The 19,138-nt window shown below is 39.7% G+C and overlaps 1 long non-coding RNA gene across 7 annotated transcripts in view; it reads left to right on the top strand.

Annotated features, from left to right (window-relative positions):
- Nucleotides 1-10,619: 10,619 nt before the first annotated feature.
- Nucleotides 10,620-19,138, top strand: part of LOC111765414 (uncharacterized) — a 72,418-nt gene continuing 63,899 nt past the window's right edge. For 4 of the 7 annotated variants that reach the window (XR_011647964.1, XR_011647960.1, XR_011647966.1 and 1 more), the window contains exons 1-4: nucleotides 10,620-10,680; nucleotides 12,147-12,225; nucleotides 13,168-13,220; nucleotides 16,656-16,752. This is a non-coding gene — a long non-coding RNA (uncharacterized lncRNA). Of the gene's footprint in view, nucleotides 10,681-12,146; nucleotides 12,226-13,167; nucleotides 13,221-13,653; nucleotides 15,199-16,655; nucleotides 16,753-19,138 lie in introns of all 7 variants that reach the window. The other 3 variants (XR_011647962.1, XR_011647963.1, XR_011647965.1) reach the window with 3 other exon arrangements.

Below are 19,138 nucleotides of genomic sequence, written 5' to 3'. Positions count from 1 at the left end.
CGGTCCTTCCATGTGGTAGACGGACACCCTAACCCCTGAGCCAAGTCCGTTTCCCTCAGAATTTTCTAAGTACAGAAACATGTCATCCACAAACAGTAAGAGTTTTACTTCCTCTTTTCCTAGTTGAATACCTTTAATTTTTTTAAATTATTTATTTATTTTTAAAAATTACATTAAAAAAATATGAGGTCCCATTCAACCCCACTGCCCCCACCCCCCACTCCCCCCACAGCAACACTCTCTCCCATCATCGTGACACATCCATTGCACCTGGTAAGTACATCTCTGAGCATCACTGCACCCCATAGTCAATGGTCCACATCATAGCCCACACTCTCCCACGTTCCATCCAGTGGGCCCTGGAGGGATCTACAGTGTCCCGTAATTGTCCGTGAAGCACCACCCAGGACATCTCCTCATCCCGACCTTTAATTTTTTTTTGCCTACTTGCCCTAGCTAGAACTTCTAATACAATATTGAATAACAATGGTCACAGTGGGTATCCTTGTCTTGTTCTCAGTCTTAGAGGGGAAACTTTCAGCCTTTCCCCATTGAGTACGATGGTGACTGTGAGTTTTTATATATGCCTTTTATCATATTGAGAAATTGTCCTTCTATTTCTATTTTTTTGAAGTGCTTTTATCAAAAAAGAATGCTGGATTTTGTTGAAAGCCTTTTCTGCATCAATTGAAATGGTCATGTAGTTTTTTCCTTCAATATGTTAATGTGATGTCTTACATTGATTGATTTTATGTTGAACCAGTCTTGCATACCAGGAAAAAATCCCACTTGGTAGTGATGTATAGGTCTTTGGTATGCTGTTGGATTTGATTTGCAAGTATTTTGTTGAGAATTTTTTAATTTATGTTCATTAGAGGGATTGGCTTTTAATTTTCTTTTCTTGTAGTATCTTTACCTGGCTTTGGTATTAGGGTGATGTTGGTTTCATAAAATGTGTTGGGTAATTTTCCCTCCTCTTCAGTTTTTGGGAAGAGTTTAAACAGAATTGGGGAAGCAGATGTGGCTCAAATGGTAGAGCATCCACCTACCATATGGGAGGGTCAAGGTTTCAAGACACAGGGCCTCCTGAGCATGTGGTGAGCTGGCCCACCTGCAGAGCTGCTGTGCAAAAGGAGTGCTGTGCCATGAAGGGGCGCCCCTACATGAGGGTGCCCCATGCACAAGGTGTGTGCCCTGCAAGGGGAGCTATCCCATGTGAAAAAAGCACAGCCCACCCAGGAGTGGCACTGCACACACGGATAGCTGACACAGCAAGATGACACAACAAAAAAGAGATGCAGTTTCCTGGTCCCACCAAGGGTACAAGCAGACACAGAAGAACACACAGTGAATAAATACAGAGAGCAGAAAATGGGGCCGGGGAAGGGGAGAGAAATAAATAAAAATAAACCTTTAAACAGAATTGGTGTTAATTCTTTTCAAAATGCTTGGTGGAATTCACCTGTGAAACCATCTGGTCCTGGACTTTTCTTCACTGGGAGATTTTTAATGATGGATTCAATCTCTTTAAATGTGATTGGTTTGTTAAGTTCTTGTATTTCTTTTAGTGTCAGTGTCAGTTGCCTGTGCATTTCTAGGAATTTGTCCATTTCATCTAGGTTGTCCAGTTTGTTCGCATACAGTTTGTCATACTTTCCTCTTATGGTTATTTTTATTTCTGTGTGGTCAGTTGTAACTTCCCCATTTTCATTTCTGATTGCATTTATTTGCATCTTCTCTCTTTTTTCTTTCTTAGTCTAGTTAGGGGCTTGTCAATTTTAATGATCTCAAAGAATCAGCTTTTGGTTTTGTTGATTTTCTCTATTGTTTTGTTCTCAATTTCATTTATATCTGCTCTAATCTTTATTATTTCTTTCTACTTGCTTTGGGATTGGTTTACTGTTCTTTTTCTTGATTCTCTAGTTGTTCACTTAAATCTTTGAGTTTTGCCCTTTCTTCTTTTTAAATACAGGCTTTTAGGGTATAAATTTCCTTCTCAAGACTGCCTTCACTATATCCCATAACTTTTGATAAGTTGTGTTCGCATTTTCATTTGTCTCAATATATTTACTGATTTCACTTGCAATTTCTTCTTTGGCCCACTGATTATTTAGGATTCTGTTGTTCAGTCTCCACCCCTTTGAAAATTTACTTTTTTCCTATCTATTGTTGATTCCCAACTTCATTCTATTATGATCAGAGAAGGAGCTTCGTATAATTTCAATCTTCTTAAATTTATTGAGAACTGTGTTGTGGCCCAACATGTCATCTATCCCGGAGAAAGATACATGAGCACTTGAGAAGATTATGTATGCTAATGATTTGGGGTGCAATGTTCCATATATGTCTGTCAGGTCTAGCTCATTTACCATGTTGTTCAAGTTCTCTGTTTCCTTGTCGATCTTCTGTCTAGTTGTTCTATTTATGTGAGTGTTATGTTGAAGTCTCCAGCTATTATTTTAGAGACATCTATTTCTCCTTTCAGTTTTGCCAGAGTTTTCCTCTTGTATTTTGGGGCACTCTGGTTAGGTGCATAGATATTTATGACTGTTACTCCTTCCTGGTGGATTGTCCCTTTTATTAATATATAATGGCCTTCTGCACTTCTTATCAGCCTTTTCCTTTTAAAGTCTGTCTCATCTGACACAAGTATACCTACCACTGCTGTCCTTTGTTTACTCTTTGAAATATCCTTTTCTAGCCTTTCACTTTCAGTCTATTTGCATCCTTGGGTCAAAGGTGAGTCTCCTGCAGACAGAATATGGAATGCTCATGTATTCTTATCCATTCTGTCAGACTATGTCTTTATTGGGGACTTCAATCCATTAATATTAAACATTATTATTGTAAAGGCATCACTTACTTCAGCCATTTTATCCTTTGGTTTTCATATGTCGTATCTTATTTTTGTCCATCTTTTTACCATTTTGGTTACACTTTCTGAGAGTCTACACTCTCCTCCAAGCCCCTCTTCTCTTTTCTGATTTCAGAACTCCCTTTAGTGTTTTCTGATGAGCTTGATTCTAGTTCATGAACTCTCTTCACTTTTGCTTTTCTGTGATAATTTTAAACTCACCTTCATGTTTAAGGGACAGTTTTGCTAGATAAAGAATTCTTGGCTGGAAGTTTTTCTCTTTCAGGACCTTAATTATATCATACTACTATCTTCTCATCTCCATGGTTTCTGAAGAGAAATTCACACAGTCTTATTGGATGTCTCTTGTATGTGATGTTTCACTTTTCCCTTGCTGCTCTCAGAATTTTCTCTTTATCTTTGGCATATGACATTCTCAATATTATGTGTCTTGGCATAGATCTATTTAGGTTTATTCTAAATGAAATATTCTGTGCTTCCTCAACATGTATATTCATGTCTTCCATGAGAGCTGGGGAACTTTCAACTATTATTTCCTCAAATAACTATTCTTTCTGCCCCCTTTCCCTTCTCGCCTCCTTCAGGAATTCCCATAACACATGTTTATGTGTTTCATGTTACCATTCAACTCCCTGGGCCCCTGCTCAATTTTTCCTTTATTTTCTCTGTTTTTCTCTCTTTTCAATTTTAGTTGTTCTTTCCTCTATATCTATTCTTTCTTCCATGATTTCAGATCTGCTGTTGTGTACCTCTCTCTCTCTCTTTTTTTTTTTTTTTTGAGTTGCTAGGGGTGGGGATTGAACCCAAGACCTCATAAGTGGGAAGCAAGTACTCAACTACAGAGCTATACCTGCTCCCCCTCTACTTTTTAATCTCACTTATTGTGTCTTTCATTCCCATAAACTGTTATTTTTCTATCCAAGATTTCAAAGTTTTCTTTGTGCTAACCCAACATATTTTATATCTTTTCCCACATTGTCCTTCAGTTCCATGATTTGATTTAGGCAATTTGTATGAACCTTATTGATTAACTCTTTCAAGTCCTGTGTCTTGTTTGGAGCTTTGATTTGTTCTTTGCCTGACTTATAGCTTCCTTTTTCTTTGTATGGCTTGCAATTTTTTGATGATGTCCAAGTATCTGAATTGAATGCTAAGTTTACTCTGATGTTCAGCTTCTCTCTCTTGCCCAGGGATTTACTGCTCAGTAGCTGTGTCCTGCCACTGTTCTTTGACACTTCATTCAACTTGTTCTATATATTTAACATTACCTCTGTTTAACTGCTCAAACCAGGACTATGGACCCACTGATGGTGTGTAGGCCAGTTTCCAAGGACCTTGGAGAGAGTGGTAGTAAAGGCACTTGATTTCCTCTTTTATTTGTTATCATTGTTCCCTTTGCATGCACTCTTCTGGTCTGGCCAACAGCTGGTACTCTATGTCAGACCTCTCAGCTCAGACCCCAGTTGCTGGGAGGAATGCATTCAGTGTAATGACTAGGGCAGGTGGGTGGTGCAGAAGCAATATCCTCAGGGCTGGCCAAGCCTCACAAACTTTCTCAGAAGCTGTTCTCCACCCTTGCCTGGCTGCACGTTCCCTCCCTCTGCTTTTCAGCAACCAGTTCTGGGCAGTAGGAAGGGTGTTTGAAGAAGCAAATCATCTTTAGTTCCCTGAGGGCTCTCAGTGTAAAGAACGATGTGGCCCCACCCAGCCTGAAAATATGATACCCCTCCAATGCAGCAGACCTTGTTCTCTGGCCAAAATTTGAATTTGCTGTAGGCAGTGTCCCTCCCTCTCTCCTTTCTTGGGAAAAAGGATCCCTGTAACCCCCTCAGCCTGCAGTCTTTGCAGTTCACAGTGGCTGCTGTCTGCAGACTCCTGTTTGCTTCATAGGTGGGGGAATGGGCACCCACTGCTGCTTTTATAGCTCTACTCCAAGCATTTTTTTCAGCCAGCTGAGACTCCTTTTTTTTGCTCTTCTCTCTTCTTGGTGGTGCCTCACCTTCCCTTAGTGTCTTGAGCCCCAGAGCAGCTCTCCAAACAGTCTCTGTCTGTCCTCTGGCTATTTTTCTCTGGGAAAGAAGTGATGCCTCTGCCTCTCTAATCCTCTGTCTTCCTGGAAGCCATCTCTAATGTTTGGGTTTTTTTCAAGATTTATTTTATTTGTTTCTCCCTGTCCATTGTCTGTTCTTTGTGTTCATTTGCTGTGTGTTATTCTGTGTCTGCTTGTATTCTCATCAGGTGGCACTGGACATCTGTGTCTCTTTTTGTTGTATCTTCTTGCTGCATCAGCTCTCCATGTGTGTGGCACCACTCCTGGGTGGGCTGCATTTTTGCGCAGGGCAGCTCTCTTTGTGCAGAGGACACTTCTTGTGCAGGGGGCACCCTTATGCAGGGGCATCCCTGTGTGGGCCAGCACTCCTTGCATGCAGCAGCACTGCATGTGGGCCAGCTCACCACATGAGCCAGGAGGCCCTGGGTATCAAACCCTTCGATCTCCTATAAGGTAGGTGGATGCTCTATCTGTTGAGCCACATTCATTTCCTGTCTAATGTATTTTTAATCTCATCCATTGTGTCTTTCATTCCCATAAACTCTTAATTTCTTTGCAAGCTTTCAAATTGCTCTTTATGCTCACAGTACCATCTTAATATCCTTTATCTCTTTTGTCTTATTTTCCTTCATCTACTTAAATTGATTAAGAAAGTTTATGTGAACATCACTGATTAGTTGTCTTAAATTCTATGTTTTATCTGGATTCTTGGTTTGTTCCTTTGCCTGGGCCATATCTTAATGTTTCTTAGTATGGCTTGTTATCTTTTGTTGATATCTAGGCATCTGATTATGTTTGTGGTTTTACTCTGTTGATTTATTTCTCTCTCTTGCCTGGTGGTTTTATTTCAAAGCCTTTCTTTGATTTTGGTTTAATTTTTTCTACAACTTTAATATTGCCCTGTTTAATTTATCAAAATGGGCAAGGAGCTGCTATTTGGGCACAGACTAGATCTACAGTTCCTGGGAAAGAAACAACAGAGATATGCCTGTCTTCTTTCACTTTCTCAGCTGGCCAGCAGATGGTGCTCTTGGTAAACCCTTCCACTGAGATTACTCTTTCAAGATCCACTAACTAGCAATTCTGAAATCGCAATTTGATTTATCCTGGTTACATTCACTTAAAAGAAATCATACTCAGCTCTCAGTGGCACCCTCCCTCTTCCCAGGGAAGAACATATTCTTTCCCCTCTCCATTGGCCACTCATCCACAGGTTTTAACAAGGCTGTTTGCTTCAGAAGTGGGGAATGGGCAGCATTTCCAGCCAGGGTAGTATTGACTCATGGTTTTCCCTTTGGCCTCTCCATCTCTTTGTCCACAGTCCCTCTTAGATGATGCATGCAACACCCTTCTGATCTGCAGGTTCCCAAAACAGTTCCCTTGGACTACTTCTATGCCTTCTCCCTTATTTTGCAAGATAGTCGCATCCTGCCTGAGCTTCTCCAATGCCATTTTGGATCATTCTCTCTGTATTACCGGATATTTTCACTGCTTGTAAAAAAGTGTAAATGTATTCTAGGCTCTAGTATATCTCTCATTTTTTCTCTTGGTCAGATTTTGCCAGAAGAGTTCATTCTTAAAACAATTTTTCAGGAACTCAGTAATCAATCTTTTTTCACCTTTTAGCCATCTTGTTTACATATTCAAACTAGTTAACCTTTAGCAATGAAATCAAGGCCTTTATCAATATCAGTTTGTTACTGCGTCACCTTGCCAGTCTCTGATTTTCCCATTACCACTTTTTCCAAAGACACAATGGACACACCCATTCTCCTTGTGCTCAATTAGACTAGCACTATCTTGAAAAAATAATACTAGACTCAAAAAAAAGACAAAGGTACTTCTTATTTCCTCACTGGTTTTACATTCTTCTAATGGTATAATAGATTTTGGGAAGTTTGGTCCTGTTCCATATCAAATTTAGTCAATGTACAATTTGGCAAGACAAATTTGAGACTGGAGACTGAGAGAAAGTTCTTGACAACTCCTTTCTGCACCACAACTTCAATTCAATGTATTCACAGGTTTGAGCAAGAATTTTAAAAGAGGGCTAATCACCTGAGAAATGTTTGGGAGGGCAGAAGTGGAAAATAGAATCTCAGATTGTTAGCAAGGATGGGGAGATGATACATTAGGGATCCTCAAATTTCTCCTTTTCCATCTTTAAGGAACTGCTTGTAAGCTGGGATTTTTAGACAAAATGGTAGGCCCAGGACTGTAATTATTGTATAGGGTTCAGTATTTATTAACACAAGCCTATTTCTTGAATTTTACCTTAGGTCAGGCAGTAGTAGATTAGGGACATTTTGTCAAAAGAAAGAGAGGTGGAATGAGCAAGTAATATCATCTGTAAGAATTCTTAAATGTTGACCTCAATTTTACCATACCTTAAAAAATGGGAATGTTTTCCATTTATTAAAAATGATCAAGGTGATTGGTAATTAGATATATGGAAATATAATTTAAAATACAGTATTCAAATTGTTGATGTTAAAACATTACATTGGGAAGCAGACTTGGCCCAGTGGTTAGGGCGTCCATCTACCACATGGGAGGTCTGCAGTTCAAACCCTGGGCCTCCTTGACCCATGTGGAGCTGGCCCATGCACGGTGCTGATATGCACAAGGAGTGCCCTGCCACACAGGGGTGTCCCCTGCATAGGGGAGCCCCACACGCAAGGAATGCGTCCCTAAGGAGAGCCGCCCAGCGTGAAAGAAAGTGCAGCCTGCCCAGGAATGGCACTGCACACACGGAGAGCTGACACAATAAGATGACGCAACAAAAAGAAACAGATTCCCATGCCACTGACAACAACAGAAGCAGACAAAGAAGAAGACGCAAAAATAGACACAGAGAACAGACAAGGGGGGAGGGGGAGGAAGGGGAGAGAAATAAATAAATAAATCTTTAAAAAAATAAAGAGAGAGAGAGGATAAGTATGTACAAGTTTATGGGTCTTGGAAGTTATGGATTTCCAAATTAGCTTTCTTGGAAAGCAAGAAGAACCATCCACCAAACTAAAGCATCATAAAGAGAAAGAAAATATGATTTCCTATCCTCTCCTTTGCACATCCAAAAAGGAATTTATTATTTTAGAGCCCATAATTTAGAAATGATACGACTTCTGTCAAAATTAATATTTTAGTTTCTCACAGAGGACAGGAACAGGCCTTGTATTTAGCAGGGGAGGACACTGAACACTTTTTTTTTTAAAGATTTGTTTACTTTTTCCCCACCCTGCTGTTTTTTCTGTCTATGTCCATTTGCTGTGCAATCTCCTGTATCTATTTCTCTTTTTCTTTGTCTTCTCATCTTTCTCCTCTAGGATTCGGAGGGATTTGATCCTGAGGACCTCTGATGTGAAGCAAGATTCCCTGTCAATTGTGCCACCTCAGTTCCTGGTCTCTGCTATGCTTCACTTTGACTCTCTCCTTCATCTCTCTTTTGTTGCATCATCATCTTGTTGCATGACTCACTTTCACAGGCACTGGCTCCCCATGCAGGCATGCTTTCTCTTCTTTTTCACCAGGAGATCCCAGGGATGGAACCTGGGTCCTCCCATATGGTAGGTGGAGGCCTTTTCTCCTTGAGCCACATCCACTTCCCTGAACATTATTTTTAACGTTCACACAATTCCAGAATTGTGATGAGGAAGAAAAAGGCACTACATATTGGTGGGATATTGCTTACTGACAACAGTCTACCCTTGCCCTTCTTGCTCTTAAGTCTCTGTCTCTGAGTCTGTTTTTCGTGGGTTCATCGTCAATCAAGTTTTTTGTTTGGTTAACACCAGGGTGGTTGGGCTGAGCATGAGAGCTGCTTTGGAGATCCTTGTATGGATATACAATATACATGTAGAAAGCAAAGCAAATAAAGGCCAAGAACTGGAAGAGCTGAGCAATGGAGATATGGGCTAAGAATGCGGGAGGGATTGGTGAAAGGGTGGGATGATAGAGAGATCATGGTGGAGGCCGGTATGAGGAAGGGGAGATGAAAGATGGAAGAAGGAGTACGGGTTAGGGAACTGGGCATTGAGGAGGTGATGAAGGAGGCAGATTGGCCATTAAGGGTTAGCCTCTTAGAGGTGATCTATGGAAGGGTGGGGAGAAGGGGGCATACGCAGTGCATGTACTGGAATCACACTGCGGGAATCCTGCTGGCCTATTCTGGCTTCAGCACTGCGGCTGTAAGCACTGCAGTTTTCTCTTCTGCTTTCCACTGTCGCCATGACGTGCTTCTTCCCTGGCGCTGCGAGCCTGGGGTTGCTGCTCCTTTCATCCTGTCTTGACGGCCGATGATAAGATTCATGCAACAATATTTGATTTGGCTAGGAGGTAAAGGAACCACATAAGGGAAGAACGTGGAGGGCGGCAGAGGGAACTCGGGACAGGGAGATTCTTAGTTTGTGTATTCTTCTAGTTCTCTAGAGGGAAAAATAGGGGACAGTATACAGGCCTCAGACCTCTAAAAGAATGTTGAGCATTTAATTCCCATTATAAATGGGATTCATATTCTAGATTTCTTTCCTCTAATAGGGGTTGAGGCTTCTGAGCGTCTCTATGTCCAATACGGTTCCTTCTTTTAAAACTAGGGAGTCCTCATTTGTTGGAGATTTGGACCCGAAGCGTATCGGCAATGAGGAGAGAAGGGAGAAGGAAACAAAGAGAAAGAAAGAGCGAGAGAGCTGTGATCAGGTGGTCTGCAAGTAATAACTCCTCAGACAACTTTATTGTTTACAAGGGGCTCTTTATATACCCCAGTATACGTACCAAGAAGCAGGCATACGTAGCCTACGTGCCAATAAGCACAAACACATAGCCTATGTGTCATCAAGCAGCAACATGTATTAACTATCAGCATTACCCATAGTCTAAGGAATTTTAAAAAATCTTATCTCAAGGTACAAAGTCTAAGTGTTCTATTCACTACAAAAGGTATGTGCTCATCTTTTCTTTCAGCCTTGAACAGCTTCAGCCCTTTTGCTGGAAACTCTTAATTACCACATTCCTTGGGTTGCAAGCATAGCCATAGAGACAGCACGTCTCTCCTTAAGAGGCCATTGTGCCTCAGTTTCCAACACTCATTGAAGCAGGTGTATTTAAGGGATGGGTCCTTAGGGCGAGGCTCACCCAATTTACAAAAACTCCGCTTTTTTTCAGGTTAGCGGTTCTTATTATGTGAGTCCTAGGGTACTGTAGCCCTTCCCTTTGGGTTGGGGAGGATGCCTTTAAGGTCTGGGATCTGTGTGATACAACTCTCAGGGAAAGCCTTTCCCGTGTTCCATATCCCTAGTTTTCACACCTACCCCCATTTGGAAGGGGTAATGGCTGTCTTCCGGCACTGAGGCACACTGGCGAGAAAGAGCTGGATTTCTTCAAGCAGGAAGGTGAGGGCAGAAAGGGAGAGGCTAAAGGAAGACAGTGCAGTGCGCATGTCTATTTGACAGGCTAGATGGGGAAGCGCAGCACTTAAAGCAGCATAACAATGCAATGTATACGGGTGGGTGGGATTAGAAAAGGCGAAGACGCGCAGGCGTATTTAAGAAGGCAAAGTTCCTGGCTTGCAGTTGGAATAATTGCAGAATACAATGGCCAGGGAGAGGGAAGTCGCGCATGCGTAGTTGACACAGCATTGTGGCGAGTATAGCGTTCAACGGAAGGGAGAGGCGCGCATGCGTGTTTCAGACGGAATGACGGAGGCGAGGCGAGACGCACAGCGCATGTGCAATCAGATTGTAAAATGGCGAGGGAGCAGGTAAGTTGTCTGTACCTTTTTCTTTTGCTTAAGCATTTTGGGAGCGCCTGTATGGAAGCAAATCTACCTTTCTAGTTGGGTGAAGGGATCAGCCTGAATTGAACTTGTCCTAGGTTCTGGGCAAATCCACAAGAAATTAATCCAGAATTTTAACCTCTAACTGGCTTATCGATAACGTGGGTTTAAAAATGGAGAAGGCGATGACTATAAAACGTTGTGGCAGCTGAGTGAGTGTAGGAAATTGGGAAAAAGTGGGCACTTGGAGATAGGCCATATCTGGGCCGTGCATATCTGGAGGGCTCTGTCTGGAGTGCTGATCTCTGGCCGCTGTACCTGGCGCTAGACACTTTAATCCCCTCAGACAAATAAACCCTTGATTTACTTCCCTTGAGAAAACAGGGGTGAAGATTTGGCTGTGTTGCCAAAAATGTTTGTTACACTTTGCTTTAAACCTGGGTTTTGGGCAAATGGCTGTCTGGCACACAGTGGTGTGGACGAAGATTGGTACGTAGTAGATGGTAATGGTAATAAGGTGACCTGGGCTTGCACCCTTTCCTTTAAATTTTTTTTTTTTTCATAAATCTCGCATTGTTTAGTGAAAAGGGAAGATGGAGTTTTCTTTTTTACTTATTTTTCAGTCATCTGTGTTGTCTTGCTCTTTGGGTAAAGATCTATTTTTTATCCAGTAGGGGTCTGTTGTTAATCACTAAAACTAATAAATCATTTAGAACTTAGGTGTGTAGTAGAAAGAGCACAGGATTCAAAAAGTAAGGAGAGTAGTCTTTTCTAATAATCCTAGCTTTGACCTAAAGCTGGTCCTTTCCCTTCTCTGGGTCTTTTTCCCCATCCCTATACCTTAGACAACTTTAGGAAATAGCGTCTTTTACAGATGAGGAATTTGAGGGAAACAGGTTAAGTATTTGTCCAAGGTTTTAAAGCTAGTTGAATGGCTGAGACTGCATTTTTACCTAGGTAGGATAGCTCTAGAATCCTGTGCTTTTAAACATTTTATCCCCTAAAATGAGGGACTAGTTGAAAGGGTACCTGTTCTGTGATTTCAAATTTGTTTGTAACTTACCTAAGCTTTTTGAGAGAGGAGACCCGTTTGCTGCTTTTTGCTCAGTGCATTGTACAGAATTACACACGTAGGAGCCAAAAAGTAAAGAAATGTTGATTTGGCGCCTAGAGGGCTGGCCATCCTTTTCTATCCTTGTCTTCTGTGCTTTTTGTTCAGTTCCAGAGGGTCTAAAATGGCCGACTGCAGCCGGCTGACACACCCTTCTGGCTTAGCCGGGTTTGCCATCTGGTCTGAGGTTTACCAGTCATTTGCTGCCACAGAGCATTTTCTTTTACTTATTGTTAATACTTTGGTGTGTTAATCCAAATGTCCAATAGTAAAGGAAAGGTTATTGCCCTTTTTTCTTACTATAAAAGACTGAAAATGCATGTATTTCTTATTTCCTTAGGATAGACTCATTGAAGTGGAATTACTACATCAAAGGGTATTTGTGACTCTAGCAGGGGAAGAAATTGTATCATTGATGGGTATGAACTTTTTTTTAGATTTACTATTATATTATTTTTTATTATTTTCTCCCTCCCCCTCCTCCCCCACCCCATTGTCTGCTCTCTGTGTCCATTTGCTGTGTGTTCTTCTTTGTCCACTTGCATTCTTATCAGTGGCACTAGCAATCTGTGTCTCTCTCTGTTGCATCATCTTTCTGCGTCAGCTCTCGTGTGTGCAGTGCCACTCCTGGGCGGGCTGCACTTTTATCACATGGGTTGGCGCTCCTTGAGGGGCACACTCCTTGCGGGTTGGGCTCACCTATGCGGGAGACACCCCTGTGTGGCACGACACTCCTTGTGCGCATCAGCACTGCCCTCTGACCCGCTCACTACACAGGTCAGGAGGCCCAGGGTTTGAACCCTGGACCTCCTATGTGGTAGGTGGACTCTTATCAATTGAGCCAAATCCACTTCCTGGGTATGAGCATTTTTAACACTCAATATGTATTGACAGACTTCTTTCCAAAAAGTTTATACTCATGTAAGTGCTGAGTAGTTCTTTTTAAAATATTATTATTATGGATAAGAAATAATATTGTTTTAATTTTGTATTTCATTGGTTATTGTGAGTTTTGATTTTTTTCCTCCAAATGTTTATTAGTTTTATTTTCTTGTGATATTATTTCATACCGTAAATGGATCTGTTGGCGTTTTAGTATTTCATTGTTATTATCTATTTGAATGTGTTCTGTGCCTAAGGGCTTTTCCTCAGATTTCTGTAATATGTCATAACTATCCACTCTAGGTTATTGTTTTCCTTTTAATTTTGTTTAAATTTTTGGTTAATAGAAATTTGAAAGTATATGGTCACAACTCTCCACCTTCTGTTTTGTGATTTTCTTCCATTGCTTAAGTTTGAAAAGCTCCCTCAATCTAGAAATTGATAAATATAAAATTCATTGTAGTTTTTTTTTTTTTGAGGATAACCATCAAGTATGAGGGGGGAAAAGATCCAAAATTCCACCACCCAAGAGGTAACTAGTATTAACAAATTTGTTCACTTTTCATTCTATGCTTCAAATAGTTGGTGCTATATATCTGCTACTTTTTCTATTGTATGAAAGTATTACAGATTTTTAGAATTTTAAATTATCTGATGAATGTCTTTTCATCTAGTTTTTATTATTGATCTGTTTTGGGTTTTCTTTATAGAATAGTGTTCCAGAATTTAAAAAGAATTAATTATCAAAAGGTTTGAACATTGTAAAGATTTTCCATAATTACTTTCCCAAAAATTATGCCAATTTTTGCACCCAATTGTTTGCGTTCTTAAAAGAATCTTTTTTTTTGCTAACTTTATATATGTAAAAGAATGTTTTTGTTTTATGATACATATCTTTGATTATTATTGAGGTTGAACTCAAATGTTAAATATTCTTATTTCCTCTTGTGAATTATTCTGTTTAGGTCTGAATGCTGTCTCTTTGTAGGAGCTGTATATTATGTGCTCTGTTTAAGACTCTATTACCACTTGTCATTTGTCACTTGGGTATATTTTTGTTGGAATTGAGTCAGAAGAAATGTTTGTGATTCCAAAGAAACTGCTGACTGAGGTACTTGTGAAATTCTTGGTAGCCTTTTTGAGGTAACATTTGTCTCTCCTTTAAAGATATTGCTTTCCTTTTAGACAAAAAGAAATAGCTTTCTTGAGTGCCTCACAGCAGTGGTACTCCCTGGGTTTGTGTGTGGGGAGTAGACTTGCAATATTTTGTCCCTAAAAAGAAACCAACTTCAATAAGAAACAGAACAGTAGTTTCCCTTCCTCTCCCATTCAGGGAGTGATCTTATTTTAAGTATTACGAGTGATCTGGGGGAGGATAAGGATAGTGAAAACACCACATTTATAGATGACACTAAGCTCTTCAGGGATGAGAAATGCTAATAGGAATAAATTGCATCACCTGAGAAGGTTTTGTGAGTGGGTTGACAGTTGGCAGAATTAAGCATTGTAGGCAAAAGCAATGTAATAACTTAGGAAAAATAATGTTAAGCTTATAAAACAGTGGCCTCAGAGGTTCTGGATCCCAGGACAAGGGATCCTAGAGTAACTGGTAACAACTTATTGATGTTCTCAGCCCAATTTGCTAAAGAGACAAAAGAGCCATTAAAAACCTAGGCCCTCAAATGTTCCACAACAGTGTAAGGTGTTGATAGAGGGTGATGTATGGGAGCTGATAAAGCTCAAGGGGTTGAGTGCCTTCTTCCCATGTATGTGGTCCTGGGCTCAATCCCCGATACCTCAAGAGAAAAAATCAACTCTTCATTGAGAAGTGGATGTAGCTCAGTGGTTGAGTGCCTGCTTCCCATATACCAGGTCCTGGATTCAATCCCAAGTGCCTCCTAAACAAAACAGTCCTAAGGCCTTTTTAATAATGGCATGAGACACAGAAAAATAGTATCCCATCTTTGTATAAAACCATCAGAACCAAATAATTAGACAGTGGTAAAACTACTCAGTGCTTATGTGAGTATAAATTTTTTGGAAAGAAATCTGTCAATACGTATTGAGTGTTAAAAATGTTCATACTCTGTGATGTAGTATCTCTACTTCAATGAGTCTCTCCTAAGGAAATAAAGAAATACATGTATTTTCAGTCTTTTATAGTAAGAAAAAAGGGCAATAACCTTTCCTTTACTATTGGACATTTGGATTAACACACCAAAGTATTAACAATAAGTAAAAGAAAATGCTCTGTGGCAGCAAATGACTGGTAAACCTCAGACCAGATGGCAAACCCGGCTAAGCCAGAAGGGTGTGTCAGCCGGCTGCAGTCGGCCATTTTAGACCCTCTGGAACTGAACAAAAAGCACAGAAGACAAGGATAGAAAAGGATGGCCAGCCCTCTAGGCGCCAAATCAACATTTCTTTACTTTTTGGCTCCTACGTGTGTAATTCTGTACAATGCACTGAGCAAAAAGCAGCAAACGGGTCTCCTCTCTCAAAAAGCTTAGGTAAGTTACAAACAAATTTGAAATCACAGAACAGGTACCCTTTCAACTAGTCCCTCATTTTAGGGGATAAAATGTTTAAAAGCACAGGATTCTAGAGCTATCCTACCTAGGTAAAAATGCAGTCTCAGCCATTCAACTAGCTTTAAAACCTTGGACAAATACTTAACCTGTTTCCCTCAAATTCCTCATCTGTAAAAGACGCTATTTCCTAAAGTTGTCTAAGGTATAGGGATGGGGAAAAAGACCCAGAGAAGGGAAAGGACCAGCTTTAGGTCAAAGCTAGGATTATTAGAAAAGACTACTCTCCGAACTTGAATCCCGTGCTTTCTCCTCAAGGTGTCTTATTACCATTCAGTTTTAAAGAGGGGATGGGTGGAGTGTGTTACCTTTCTGTTTCATATTCTTATTTATAATATGTAGGTGAATTAGAGTAGATATTCTGAAAGGTGGGGGTGGTAGTCTTATTTTGGTTTCCTGAAACCCAATCTGTTTTTTATGGTTCAGAGAATCTGTTTAATTATGTTTTTTAAATAAACTGTCTAAATTATTATTTCCATTCCATGAGCTATGTACTATTTATTTTTGCTTTGAATAGCATTCTAATTATTTTTTTCAATGAAGGGTGAGGATTATGGATTTAGAGGTTGAGTTGTTACTCTTTGTTAACCAGTTAAAGTGGCTTAATCAAATTGCGAGTTATCGTTTTTCAGCATTTTGCTGTCTGCAGATGTTAAACCATGCTCATGGGGAAAATGCATTGGTTATATAATGCATTGAAGTAAGAAATTTTAGCCTGGGTGTGTTTGGGTGGGGCAGTCGAGTATAAGTGAAAAAAGGGTTTCATGTTTGAGAGGAGGTAGTTGAGAAGGTTCATTATTGGAGGTCTGTACCTATCTTAAGCATGGGAGGCCAATTTTGCACATACCAGTATCTAGTTCCCAAAATCCATCTATGGTCAGGGACTAGGGAGAGCCTGGGTATTTGAAATAGTCTAAAAGCATTTTAACCTTTGATTTCTACTTTCTTTCCTGTTTTAATACAGCTTGCAGCAGCCTGGAGCAGTTCCCCTCTGAACAGAAATTTGCATCGGCCATTATAATACAACCTGATAAGTGTTACAGCACTTATCAGATTGTATTGTAATTGTCTGTGTATTTGCCTATCTCCCTATTTTGTCAGTCTGTGAGCTCCTTGAGGGCAGGGACAGTGTCTTTTCATCTCCAGAGCCCAGCCTGGCACATTAGTAGGCCTGAGTAAATGTTTATTGGATGAATAAATGAATGACTCATCAACAAACATTTATTGTGTGCCTGCTAAAGTGATCTCCACGGGCTCTGGACTGTCAACAGTTTCTTCAAAATGCATGTGGTCTGAAACTTGAGATTTCTTTATTGTTAAATGTGTATCTTCCCAAGAATTTCTCATGAGACAATGATGTTTTTGTGTTTGGATTTCAGTCCTTGGTATTTACAGATGTTCCTCCTGTTACTACTGGACACGTGCCTCTTTGGGACATGGGTGATAACTACCAGATCAGAAACCTCATCCTCACAGGCCAGTGTTTACTAAATAGTTCCTATTTATAGATTGATCCCCTTTTCACCCCTCCCCGCCCAGGTCATCCTCCAAATAGTATTCCTAAGTAGGGCTCTACATTCTATATCAGGGATGGGCAAATTATGGCCCAGGAGCTACTTGTTTTTGCAAATAAAGTTCTTTTTTTGGAGTACAACCATACTCATTTGTTCATATGTTGTCTGTGGCCCCTTTGGTGTTACAATGACATAATTAAATAGCTACACCAGAGACATTATAGCCTGTAAAAGCCTGGCCTTTTCTGGATCATAACTCAAAAATGTTGGTTTCATTCTCTATCCATTCTCAGAAATACTTTTAGTATCTCTGAAACATTTATTTATCTACCTCACACATTGCTTATGATAAATCTTTTTTCCTGTTTTACAAATGGGACCACTAGGTTACACTTTAACTAGGAAATTATAAGACTTCCCCCCACAGTCCTGCATTCAGTTAGTTACACTGCATCCTTCAACATTAAATTTCAAGTTTCAACTCTAGAAATTCCTTTTATTATGTGGTAACTTGAAGCTGGTAGAAATACCATGCCTAAGATCCCTTATCTCGCCCCCTTTCTTCAGACACAGCTCTTTGCCATGAGAATATGGTAAATAAGGGATTATTGGGGGACAAAGCAGAAAGTTAGACTGAGGCAAATGTTTAGAGGGTCCTAATGTTAACTTTTAAATTAAGAGATGGAGTTTCTGAAATATTAACTTATTCAGACTTATAGGTAGCAAGACAGGACTTCCAAGAGCTTCCCCTCTGCCTACCCCAGTCTTAAATGCAGTAGGTAACCTGCCTGAGAATGTATTGTGATTGATTTCATTTCATCAAAAAATTGAAGAACTCCAAGTTAGATGCAAGAAAGCTAAAAAAAAAAAAAAAAAAAAAGGGAACTCTCATTCTGGGAGGAAAGGAAAGGAGGAAAAAGGCTTAGCCTAAAAAATACCAAAGATAAAGTAAGTCTCAGCCTTCTTTAAGTTTCTCACCTCAAAAATGGTATGCATGTATATTTGTGTGTATATATAAACAAACTAGTAAATAAATACTTTGTTGACAGTGCATGCCCAAACAAATAAGGGCACTATGGAGTAAGGAAGCAGAATTTTTCTAGCAGAGGTCAAAACTGATTTTTCATTTTAAAACTTCCTGCTGGGTCAACTTTTTAAAAGCTGCTGACTATATTTTCCCCAACACTTTATTAAGAAAATTTTCAAACATAAGAAAAGAAAAAGTTGAAAGAATTGTACAGTGAACATCCATATGCCCATCATCTAGACTGTATAGTCCGTTTTTTTGGTATATTTTATCACATATTTATCTTTGTTGGATAAATTTTTAAAATACTGTCATCATCCATTTTAATCTCATCAGTATCTGATCCATCATGGTGCTGCTGCAAAATAATTGCTTTTGATTCTTACCTGTATCTTCCAAGGTGGCATGAATACAGCTGCAACCTAACTGTATAAGCAGATCTTTAAGATAATGAAACATTGTGTCTGGGAAGGAGAGTTCCAAGGAGAGAAGCCATTTTGTTCCTAAAAGAAAGACTGCAGCTCACTGTTGTTTACTAGTAGTAGTAGGGGGAAGGAAAGATGGGACTCCAGGTTCAGTATAAATGTATCCTTCCAATAAACATGCTCCCCTGAATTTGATTCACTTCTTTGGCTTGGGAGGCAGGTGGTTTTCTGAGCAGCTTCCTCTTGGTTCTTTATATTCCTTTAAAACTTGATCTGAGAAAAAATCACATTGAATTGCTAATGAGATGATGTATTCAGCATTAGCACAATTATAAGAATTCTAGCAAATGGATTTTTAGTTAGCATTTATTTCACTGCCAGTTTTGGACTATTGTGTAATAGTATTATTTTGAAACTTTTTCTGTTGCAGTGTGCCACAGAGTCAATTAGGAAGCTCCATGAACTGAAATTCTTTTAATCAGGAACAAAATGATGGTTAATGATAAACCTGTCTATATCTGTCTCCCTTGATTTAATACCTTCAAGGGCAGAGACCATGTCTATTTCTCTTAGTAATATATGTTCGTATTCAGAAATAATGCAGTACATTGAACACTTGTCACATTGGCAAAGATTTTTTAAAATGTTATAATAGTGGTGGGATATATTCAATTTTAGTGAGATCCTGAATTAGTATAGCTTGAGGGGGGGCAGTTTGGCAATATATGTTAGTGGACAGAGTTAAGAATTTCATTGTCCTTTGACCCAGCAATTCCATTTCTAGGTCTATAAGACAGTGTTTAAGGATATTCTAAAAGATGTAAGTATGGGAATGTTCTCACCATGTTCATAGCAGTAAAAATGGAAAAACCTATCTGTTCATAAAAAGGGGTTTA

Source organism: Dasypus novemcinctus, chromosome X (genome assembly GCF_030445035.2).
Source record: "Dasypus novemcinctus isolate mDasNov1 chromosome X, mDasNov1.1.hap2, whole genome shotgun sequence".
NCBI classification, from domain to species: domain Eukaryota; kingdom Metazoa; phylum Chordata; class Mammalia; order Cingulata; family Dasypodidae; genus Dasypus; species Dasypus novemcinctus.
The sequence above is the reverse complement of the archived record's forward strand: the minus strand, read 5'-3'. Positions and strand labels throughout refer to the sequence as shown.